Source organism: Callospermophilus lateralis, chromosome 11, assembly GCF_048772815.1.
Source record: "Callospermophilus lateralis isolate mCalLat2 chromosome 11, mCalLat2.hap1, whole genome shotgun sequence".
NCBI lineage: Eukaryota > Metazoa > Chordata > Mammalia > Rodentia > Sciuridae > Callospermophilus > Callospermophilus lateralis.
In genome coordinates, this window is record NC_135315.1 from 18,142,124 (window position 1) to 18,154,440 (window position 12,317).

The following is a 12,317-nucleotide window of genomic DNA, read 5'->3' on the forward strand; positions in this document are numbered from 1 at the left end:
TTGTATTAAAAAAAATTAAAAACACATTATTTCCCAGTAAATGCTTTAACCAGGCGTGGTGGCGCATGCCTCTTATCCCAGCAGCTCAGGAGGCTGACACAGAGGATCATGGGTTCAAAGCCAGCCTCAGCAAAAGTGAGGCATTAAGTAACTCAGTGAGACCCTGTCTCTAAACACAATACAAAATAGGGCTGGGGATGTGGCTCAGTGGTTGAGTGCCCAGAGTTCAATCCCCAGTACCCCAAACAAACAAAAAACAAATAAATGTTTTAAACTTTAAGAGCAAGGATGGTTGGCTGTGTTCCCTTTTCCACATTGACATAACTAGAACATCCCAGCTAGAGGCTGTCAATGTCAAAATTTGTGTTCCTTAGTGAAGATGATATAGAACAGAACCCTGGGCAAATAAACCTTTGTTGTCAACTATTGAAATTTGGGGACCATTTGTTACTATATCATAATCTAATTCAAGGTTCTCAAAGTGTAATTCATGGTGCCTCTCCCCCAAGAAGTTTCAACCAGGTCAAAACATTTTTCCCCCCAGTATAGTCAAAACCTTTTTTCTCCAGTGCTGGGGATTGAACGAGGGGTCTTTACCACTAAGCTACACCCCCAGTCTATTTATTTTATATTTTATTTTGAGACAATGTCTCACTAAATTACCCAGGTTGGCCTTGAACTTGTGATCCTCTTTCCTTAGACTTCCAAGTCACTGAGTAGTATAGGTGTGTACTACCATGCCAGCCAGGCCAAGGTCAATTTTTTTTTTTTTTTTTGGTACTGGGGATTGAACTCAGGAGCCCTTAACCACTGAGCCATATTCCAGACCGATTTTTATTTTATTTAGAGACAGGGTCTCACTGAGTTGCTTAGCACCTCAAAGTTGCTGAGGCTGGCTTTAAACTTGCAATTCTCCTGTCTCAGACTCCCAAGTGACTGGTATTACAGGCTTGCACCACCGCACCCGGCGAGATTTTTTTTTTTGTGTGTGTGTGTGTGTGGTTGTAGATGAACAAAATGCCTTTATTTTATTTATTTTTATGTGGTGCTAAGGATTGAACCCAGTGCCTCACACATGCTAGGCAAGTACTATATCACTGAGCCACAACCCCATCCCAAAACTAATTTTTACAGTACTACTGAAAAATTATTTTCCATGTTCACCCTCATTTCCTGATGAATGTTTGGTAGAATGTGCAGAAGCTGAAATGAGAATACAACTGTATTCTGTTAAACCAGGTATTAAAGAGATTTGCAAAAAGGTAAAGCAATATTTTTATTTTGAAATGCAGGCCCATCCTGTCAACCTGGAAGAAGTGGTATAGGGAGCTACAGGAGACCCTTTCCAGGATCAGCACCCAAACTAACTTGATAACAAATCCTGACTAGTGACTGAGGTTCCTAATGTGTCTTGGGGAGCTGTTTTGCTTGCTGGGATTAAGATGGACCTTGTTGAAATGAAGACACTTTTGGACTTCCGCAGTCCATCCAACTTGCAGCTCACTCAGCCTACTGTAATGATAAATTTCAAAACACCATGTGGAGCTGTTTGAATCTTTATGTTACACTCTAATATTTTCAGTAAACTTGGTACAACAACAACAACAACAACACAAGATGGATCTTGTTCTCAGTGCTGCATATTATGTTTATTTTTTAAAATACTGTACATCTATCCAGCCACGTTGACAGAAGGTGACATCTTCGGGACTCCTGATTTTAATAAATCTTAGTGCTTATATCCTTTATTTCTTCTGTGCAAAATTGAGCTACTATTTTGAATATGATCATTCACTGATGAATTATCCATAGTTCAAAAGAATCAAGTGTACTAAGAGATGAAGGTCATTGTTCAGTCAGTACTATGGGTAAGGATCCTCACCATTTCATTGTTCCTGCTGAAATTGAGAGGGGACAGTAATTTTATGGAAACATGGGACAGTTTACAAATAGCTGCTTTCAACTCACTGTTAGTATAATATCCTCCCTCTTTTTCACCAACATGTTGAACTGCTGAATTCACAGAGGACTTCTACATAGACTTGTATAAAAGCACACAGGTAGTAGAACTCATCAAATCTAGAAGATTCTCACTCCATTTGTATGCAAATACATCCCAGTGAAAGCTTCCCTTCAGAATCTACCTTACCACTCATTATTCTATCACACAAGGTGGTTTACTTGGGTTTGTACTTCTTGGTTAAAATCTTGACAATTTCCATTCATGATGGCGATTTTCAAGTTCCCTAGATCTAAAAGCAATTTTTCTTTTTTTTTTTTTAATGCAGGTTGAACCCAGGGGTGCTTTACCACTGAGCTACATCCCCAGACTTTTTAAAATTTTGATACAGGGCCTCACTGAGTTGCTGAGGCTGGACTTGAACTTGCAATCCTCCTGCTTCAACCTCTCAAGTCACTGGAATTATAGGCATGTGCAGGCTAACATCCATGTTAAAGAAAGCCATATAAACAATAAAATATGGAGGGAATGACAATTTGTGACTTCTGAGGGTAGGTCATAAAAAAGGCATTTTTACATATGGTATTGCTATTTCTTGGATTCTGCTCCTGGGGAAGTCAGCAGTCATGACAAAAGAACTCAAGTATGCTTGTGGTGAGCTCCACAAGTATGCTTGTGAAGAGGAACTGAGGCTTCCTGCTGACAGCCAGGAAGCACCAACTGGCCACTCATGATTGAATCATCTTGCAGGCAGATCTTTCAGGCCTGGTATATCCTTCAGATGACTGCAACCTCACAAAAGAACCTAAGCCAGAAAATTCCATCCAAACTGATTACAAATCCTAGACCCACAGAAGCCCAGAGAAAAGAAATGATGAGTTCTGTATTAACTCACTGCTATAGTTTGGATTTGGATGTCCCTCCAAAGAACCAGGCCTCAAAGGTTTGGACCTCCGTTTGGCACTATTGGGAGGTGATGAAACCTTTAAGAGGTGGGGCTTAGCAGGAGGTCTTTAGATAATTGAGTGCGTGCCCTGAAGTGGATTATGGAACCCCAGGCCTTGAAGAGAGTAGTTTTGCTCAGCTACCCCTTTCATTCCTGCCACAACTGGTTCACCACAAGCCTAAAAGCATTGGGGTCGATTATTATGGACTATGGTCTCCAAAAACTGTGAGCCAAAATAAAACGTTTCCTGGCTATCTCAGGTATTTGTTATGGTGATAAAATGGCTAACAATCACTAAACTTTGGTGCCCTTCAGCTTTTTTTTTTTTTTTTTTTTTTTGTGTGTGTGTGTGTAGTGATGTTGGGGATTGAATTCAGGGCCTTGTGCATGAAAGGCAAGCACTGTACCAACTAAGCTATACCTCCAGCCCCGACCATCAAACTTTGGGAGTGGCTTTCTTATAACAATAGAAAAATAAACAAAAAGCTGCTTAGAATCCTTAATTAATTAACATGTAAAAGGGTCTGAAACAAAAATTCTTTAAGATTGGCTAATCTAGCATGTTCTGATACAAATCAAATCAAATCAATCAAATCACCCTCCTGTTCAAAGACTCCCAATGCAAGCCTATAATCCCAGCAGCTCACCTGTAATCCTAATAGTTTGGGAGGCTGAGACAGGAGGATTGCAAGTTCAAAGCCAGTCTCAGCAACAGTAAGGCGCTAAGCAACTCAGTGAGACCCTGTCTCTAAATAAAATACAAAATAGGGCTGGGATGTGGCTCAGTGGTTGAGTGCCCCTGAATTCAATCCCTGTACTTCCCCCATCCTAAAAAGAAAGAAAGGAAAAAAAAAAAAAAAAAAAAGACTCTTAATGGCTTCCTGTGCTTGCCCTCCAGTCACACCTCTCTTTTCTGCCTTGGACAAACCAAGTATCAGATCAAATCTCACTCTTTCAGATGGGCCTTTCCAGACCACCCAGCCCAATAGTAGCCCACCCATTCCATGCCAGGCACACTACCTTTGTTTTCTTTATAGTTTTTACCATTATCAGGTGTGGGAGACCAACCTTACATGTGATTGAGTCACACTCCCCGGCTGGGTGCTGAGGCACTCAATCGCAGAAATGTGGCAAAGCTTTTCCCACCCTTCTTGGGCGCGGGGGTCGCTGTCTTGCTACAGCCCCATGGGTGAAGCTATGCTCACCTGTTCCTTTGTAATATAACCCCTTGCCCTATTTAGGATAGAATCTTCCATGGAAGTGCCTTGTGAGTGTCCCCTTCTCTTACTGAGCCCTTGGGTGTGGCCTACCCAGGTGTCAGTCAACCTGCTGACAGTGGACATCATGAAGATACTCAGCCCCCTGAAACCTGACCCCTTGCTTCATTTGAATAGCTTCTCCTCAATAAAAGGGGTCAGCACGTGCTCTCTCTCTCTCTTTCTGCGGACCCTTAAGGTCAGAGGAGCCATCACAGCGACCCCAAAGAAAAAGGTATTTGTGTCTCTTATGTGGTTATTTTGCGCAGCCCAGTTTAACTGGAGTGACCCCTGAGCCTTTTAGTCGCGAGAACAGACACCCTGCAATCAGGAAGTATCTTATTTTACCAACTTAACTATCTATATCTACATACCCTAGAATGTAAGCCCATAAAAATGATACAGTCTGCTTTAGTCACTGTAATATCCCAAAAGTAAAAATCCTGCTTGGAAGAGAGAGAGTAGGTGCCTAATTAATTCATTTGTTGAATGAATGAATTTGATTTTTAATTGTTTTTTTTTTTTTTTTTGTAAAATGAGAATATTATCATCTACCAGGCAGTGAGATTTTAAAGAGTAAAGATGTGTTTAGTACATAGTGAGTGACCAAACATGGTGCTTTTTACTTGTTTACTTGGTAAAATATTTTGAGATAAGTCAGTTGCTTTTTTTTTTTTTTTTTTTTTTTTGTGGTACTGGTGATTGAGCACAGAAACACTCTACTACTGTAAGACTAGCCTTAGGTCTTAGCTTACACAACTCTATTTTAAAAACCTGCAGCTTCCCCAGGCACAAGCCCACAGAGCCCTCCAATGTCATCAGGCACAGCCTGGTAAAGAAGTCATTTTCCACAAACATGTCACTTGCATTAACCCTAATAAGAGTCAAAGTGTAAAACCAGGGTGGAAGCCACCAAAGTATATGGCTTGGCTCTGAAATGTAAAATGTTACTAAGAAAGCTGGTAACAGCTGATAGGGACCCGGGGGAGCAGAAGCTCCAAAATTTAGTATAAGTAATAAAGCAAAAGGACAGACATTCAGCCAGCCGATACTGATGCACACTTGCCGAGAGCCTGATGAGGACCTGGACTGACATCCCAACTCTTCTCATCATCAGCCTGATCCTCTGCATCGTCTTCACCATTCTCAAACTCCACAGCAGCCTCCTGACCCTAGTGAATACAGCAACTTCTCCTTACGACTTCTGTCCCCAACCAGCCATTAATTCCACTCCAGAAGGAAGCCTCCACTGGTTGATGATCTGATCACTGTGGTCTGAGTGTGCATCTGCTGGACTTAAGGACTAAGACTTGAGACTCTAGATCTGGCATTTGAGCTTAGCATGCAGAGGGAATGTCTGTAATACGTCTGTCATGATTAAGTGTGTTTGCAGTGCTTAGAATTAACTTAGAATTGTTTGCTTTGAAGTGGTTATGTCTATCGCAGTGCCCAGGATTAAGGATTGTCATTTCTTGATTAAGAACTTATTGAATGAAATTGTATTGAATGATTTGAGTGAATAAAACACTGAAAAGGGCTTAAGCACATGGACATTCTTTATTTTTCCCCTCGACTACATATGTTGTATCTTTGCCCATCATAACAACTACTGAGCTGTGTCCTGTCCTTTTTATTTTTAATTATTTATTTATTTTTTGGTAGTGGGAATTGAACCCAAGGATGCTTTCCCTACTGAGCTAAATCCACAGCCCTTTGATTTTTTTTTTTTTAAAGAAAGAGAGAGAATTTTTAATATTTATTTTTCAGTTCTCGGCAGACACAACATCTTTGTTTGAATGTGGTGCTGAGGATTGAACCCGGGCCGCACGCATGCCAGGCGAGCGCGCTACTGCTTGAGCCACATCCTCAGCCCAGCCCTTTGATTTTTGAGACAGGATCTCATTAAATTGCCAGGGCTAGCTTCAAACTTTGATCCTCCTGCCTCAGCCTCCTAAGCTGAGGTGTGTACCACCACACCTGGCAAAATAATCCAAAATTTTTTCTCACCATTTTCTCAATATCTTAGAAAGGACTTAAATTTAAAAACAAATAAACAAACAGAAAAAGAGAAAAACAAAACAAACAAATAAACAAACAAACAAAAAAACAGATCTAGCCCTACCAGTTGTAGGGTCAATCCTAGAGAGCTGATTCTTAATCTCTAAAAAGCTTGTATAAATAAGTTAGGTGGGGCGGTTCACACCTGTAATCCCAGTAGCTTTGGGGGTTGAGGCAAGAGGATCACAAATTTGAAGCTAGTTTCAGCCATTGAGGGAGGCCCTAAGCAATTTAGTGAGAATCTGTCTCAAATTAAAAAGGGCTGAGGATATGGCTTGGTGGTTAAGTGCCTCTGGATTAAATCCCCAGTACCCACCCACCCCCTTAAAATAAGAGAGAAACAAGTAAATTTTACTAATAAACAGATGGACATTGGTGTCCTCTCTGGTCTTCTGGTTCAGACATTCTGGGTTATGTAGGGCAGGTGAGGTGTCTGGGTAAGGAGTAAGGGAGAGTTTGCTACCTGGAGGGACTGTGCTTTTTTTTTTTTTTTGGTATCAGAGATAAAACCCAGAAATGCTTAACCACTTAGTCACATCCCTACTTTTTATTTTGAGAGAGGGTCTTGCTAAGTTGCTTATGATCTTGCTAAATTGTTGAGGCTGGCCTGCAACTTGTGATCCTCCTGCCTCAGTCTCCCACGCTGCTGGGATTATAGGCATGCACCACCATGCCCAGCTATTGTGGGTGTTTTTGTTCAGTGTCCTGTGGTATGTCTGCTTCTCAGTGTTCTACAGAGTTTACATTATGTATAGGTAAATAGATTTACATGTTGTGCTATCTATTTAATTTTCTTAATCTCCCAAAGTAGACAAGGAGCTTAAGAAGCACCAAGATTACAGTAACAAATAATCCTAGTGAATCACATACAGGTGAGCACTCCATTTTAAAATATTGCAAACAAGTGTTTCAGTGTGTTTTTTTCAAAAATATAAAATGTTACGAATGGATAAAGAAAATGTGGTATCAGTACACAATGGGGTTTTATTCAGCCAAGAAGAAATATGAAATTGTGGCATTTGTAGAAAGATGGATGGAACTCGAGACCATCATAATAAGCAAAGTAAGTCAAACTCAGAAGGTTAAGGATCATATGTTTTCTCTCATATGTGGAAACCACAGAGGAGAAAGGAAAACAAAGGTAGGGGTGGATCTCCTAAAACTCAAAGGCAGATCAGTAGAGCAAAGGTGCCAAGGGGTGGGAGGCAGGGATGGAGAGGGGAAGTGCTGGGGAATGATGTTGGCCAAATTATATTGTGTGCATGCACGAATACATAACAACAAATCCTATCAATATGTACAACTACAATGCACCAATAAAAAATATTGAAAAATTTGCATAAAATGCGCCAGGCACGCATGCCTGTAATCCCAATGATTTGGGAGGCTGGAATAGGAGGACTGCACATTCCAGGGCAGCCTTGGCAATTTATCAAGACCCTCAGCAACTTAGTGAGAGCCTACTTCAAAATAAAAAATAAAAACTGTGGCTAGACTCAGTGGTAAAGTGTCCCTAGGCTCAACCCCCAGCACTGAAAAAAAAAAAAAAAAAGAAAGAAAATGAAAATGCATGGGCTAGGGCTATAGCTCAGTGGCAGACCACTTGCTTCACATGTGTGAGGCACTAGGTTTGATCCTCAGCACCACATAAATACATAAAAAGATACTGTGTACATTTACATCTAAAAATATTAAAAATGCAATACCTACTGATTAGTTTGTAACAACCATTGATAAACATCAGGGAAGACAGATTGTCTCCCAATTTCAATAAAAGCCTTGGTAGATAGGACTGAAAAATTACTATCTACTTTTATTAAGTGCATTGTTGCAGATTTTGAAAATTGAGAATAAAAAATATTTATAGTAAACCTGTGTATGTCTATCATCCAACCCTATTCACATCTTCATCCATTGAACCATTTGTGGTCATGACTCAGAAACCCAACGACAGAAATAAATATAACTTGAAACTAAGGATTGAATGTTATACAAAATGTTAAACCAAAAATGTAAAAAGTGATGAATACTTAGCACTACTACACTGCACAAAAATGGTTAAAATGGTTTTATTGTTACCAAAATTAAAAATATAAATAAATAAACAGAAAGTAAGTAATAAACCACATATATTTTTTTTTTTTATGGTGAAAAAGATGTATATTTAGAATTGGCCAGTGGGGCTCTTTCGGTGATCCCAATTTTGTTGGCAACATTCAATGCATCATAATCAGAAAACAGTTGAGCATGCCCCTCTCTCTCCATCAGGCCTGATTAGGGTGTTGACCTTGACCACATCCATATCACAGCTTCCTCATAGCCTGTTTGATCTGGTTCTTGTTGGCCTTGACACAATGAACACAAGCATGTTGTTGTCATCTTCTGTGTGTGTGTGTGTGTGTGTGTGTGTGTGTGTGTGGTACCAGGGATTGAGCACAGGTGTGCTTTACCACTGAGCTACATCCCCTGACCTTTTAATTTTTTATTTAGAGACGGGGCCTAGCTAAGTTGCTGAGACTGGCTTTGAACTTGTGATCCTCCTGCCTCAGCCTCTGGAGCTTCTGGGATTTCAGGTATATGCCACCACATCTTGCTAACACCCATTTAAAAAATTTATTTTGAGAGAGGGCCTCCCAAAATTGTCCACATTGGCCTCGATCTTGTAATCCTCCTGCCTCAACCCTACTCAAGTAGCTAGATTACAGCTGTGCACCACCATGCCCAGAGAGTCACTCTCTTACAGTTCTTTTTGTTTTGGGGGGTATATTTTATGATGAACATATTAATTTTGTACAGCAGTTCACGTAAATAATTTCTAAGTAATTAAATATTCATTCATTAGGGGCATATGCAGAAAATATTTTTACTGCTGAGAGTATATGGCAAAAATAGGTTTGATGCTCATTCATGTAGAGAAACTTTCTTATATATGGGCAGAGACATATATAAGAATGTGAACTTAACCACTGTTTGGAAAGCTGGGAAATAACCCAAATAAAAAAGAATGGATAAACTAGGTTATATTCAAACAATAGAATACAGTGGTTTGAGTGGATAAGAGCTACATGTATCAATATGGGTAAATATTTTAAAACAATTTTAAGTGAAGACAGCCAATGCTGAATCAAAAGTACAACATATAAGACAATGTGATATATTGTTTATGGATACACACATATGTATTAATAGTGTACTATGTTTAAAAACTTTCAAGAGGAAGAGAAATACCAAATTCAGGAATATTCAAATAGGTGTTTTATTTTATTTTAGTACTATGGATTGAAATATGGATTGAAACCAGGGGATCTTAACCACTGAACCACATCCCCAGCCCTTTTATTTTTGAGACACAGCTTGCTAAGTTGCTGAGGCTGGCCTTGAACTTATGTTCCTCCTGCCTCAGTCTCTCAAGTCACTGGGATTTACAGGTGTGTGCCACTGAGCCCATCTCAAACAGGTGTTTTTGTTGCTGGGGACTGAACCCAGGTCCTTGGGTATGCTAAGTACATACTCTCCTACTGAGCTATATCCCAAACCCTTCAAATGTTTCTCTTAAAGAAAAAAAGGTATAACTAAATGTAACTAGTTCAAAACTAGCTCTCCTCAGTGACATCCTTATATCTCTGTGTATCTTCTCACAAACTATGCACATGCAAGGACAGATAAAGATATGCACCCTCCTATTCCACCTTTCTTTTAAACACAAATGGTAGCAATACCATTACACCCTGTTTTTGAGCTTCACTTTTCTAACACTATATCTTGAATTTTGTTATATGTCAGTACATAAAAAGCTGTTTGTTTTTTGAGACAAGGTGTTGCTGTGCTGCCTAGGATGATCTTCAACCCCTGGATTGAATGATGATCCTCTGACATTAACCTACACATGGCTACATTAAGTAGTTTTTTGTCATTTTTCTTTTCTGTGGTGCTGGGGATTGAATCCATGACCTCACACACACTCAGCAACCCTCTATTACCCAGCTACATCTCCATCCCTCCCTCATTCATCTTTTTAAATTTTATTTTTGTAGTTGTAGATGGTCAGCATGCCTTTATTTTACTTGCTTATTTTCTGTATGTGGTGCTGAGGATCAAATCCAGTGCCTCACATGTGCTAGGCAACATGTTCTGCCACTGGGCCACAACCACAGCCCTCCCCCATTCATTTTATAGCTGCATAATATTTTGCATGTCTGTACCAGGCTTTTATGAACCAATCTCCTATATATAGAATATAGACTATTTTGGTCCTTTTACCACAAGGAGCTTCACTGCAATGAATACCCTTATGTCACTCTGCACATATGTATGTCTTATAATACATTTCTCAAAATAGAAAAGCTGGGTCTTTAAAATAACTCCTCAAAAAGAGTACCAATTTATTTCCTGCTCCAACACTTACCAGTGTCTGTTACCCTATCACAGGTCAACACAGTTACAATCAGGCTTTTGTGTGCGTATGTGTGTGCGGTACAGGGGACCAAAGTCATGGTTTGTGTAAAAGAGGAAAGTGCTCTACCACTGAGCTACATCCCCAGCCCTATTATCAGACTTTTTGATCTGAGCAGAAAAGGTATTTTGTTGCAATTTTAATTTTCATCTTCTTCTTTTTTTTTTAACCTTGGTTTTGTTTATTTATTTTCATGTGATGCTGAGGATCGAACCCAGTGCCTCACACGTGCAAGACAAGCACTCTACCCCAGCCCTAATTTTTACCTTCTTAAAAATGAATGTTATTGAGCATATTTAATTTTTCAGAGATTTATTTGGAAAGCAGATAGATATTCAAGGGAGAATGAGGATATATAAATGTGGGGGAGGGAATCTTTTGGATGAAGAAAGAAATACATATTCAAGGGATAATGCTGGCCATCTTGAGGGTGAAAAGTATGGGGATAAAGGAAGGAAAAACATGTTAAAGAAAGAATGCAGGGCCATCTTCAGAGGGAGCTAGACTGAGCCTGAGCATCTCTCTCTCTCTCTCTTTTTTTTTTTTTTTTTTTTTTGTTCTGGGGATTGAACCCGGGGCTCTACCACTAAGCTATACCACCATCCCTTTTAAATTTTTATTTTGTGGCAGTCTTGCTAAATTGCCCATGCTGGCCTCCATCTTATGATCCTCCTGCCTCAGCCTTTTCAGTAGCTGGGATTACAGGTGTAGCTCAAACTCATCCTAGACCCACTGGGGCTCCCAAGTCTGTAAACTGATAAGCAACACTTGCAAGACAGCCACTGGACTATCTGGAGCTGAGGCTGTAACTCAGTGGTAGAGAATGTACTTCACATGCACAAGGTCCTGGGTTCCATGACCAGTCCCCAAATAAATAAATAAATAAATAGGCACATCTGTGAACATGACAAAGAAGCAAGTCTTTGGGGGTTGCTTCTATCCTCTGACTTCATTAGTTTTCCATTCTTACTCAGAGAAATAGAGAAGCCATGGGACTAACATTCGCAACATCCTTTACTGCCAGCTGAACAACTTCGTGTCATGCTCTATCATAATTTTAAAAATTGAATTCTCTCATTCCAATACAACTAATTCTATAAAGTATCATCACCAAACACAAGTTGTTTTGTGATTTCTCCAGTACACTTTACTTTTTTGGAGGGGTAACTAGGAATTGAACTCGGGGCACTTGACCACTGAGCCACATCCCCACCCCATTTTGTATTTTATTTAGAGTCAGGGTCTCACTGAATTGCTTAGCAACTTGCTTTTGCTGAGGTTGACTTTGAACTCATGATGCTCCTGCCTCAGCCGCCGGGGCTGCTGGAATTAAAGGTGTGCTCATGGCTCCAGTACATTTTACTGTGTGTTCAGTTTTATAGAATGTGACTATCCCGTATTTCAACACTTGCATTTGTAACATTCATAAATATCAATCCATAAGTAACTACGGTAAAACTGTCACCTGACAGGGGTCCAAGGAAGCCCCTCCAAAGGAAAGGGGATCTCAATTGGGCCTGGGCAGGTTCTTGATGGCTTCTGGAGAATTTCAGGACATATGAGAAAGTGAAGCACAAGCAAAGATTTTTTTAAAAAATATTTTCTTCTTTGTATTTTTATATCTTTATTTATTTATTTTTATGT

The 12,317-nt window shown here is 39.8% G+C and overlaps 1 pseudogene; it reads left to right on the forward strand.

Annotated features, from left to right (window-relative positions):
- The first annotated feature begins 1,442 nt into the window (after positions 1-1,442).
- LOC143410827 (lathosterol oxidase pseudogene) lies at positions 1,443-2,250 on the forward strand (annotated as a pseudogene).
- The last annotated feature ends 10,067 nt before the right edge of the window (positions 2,251-12,317 follow it).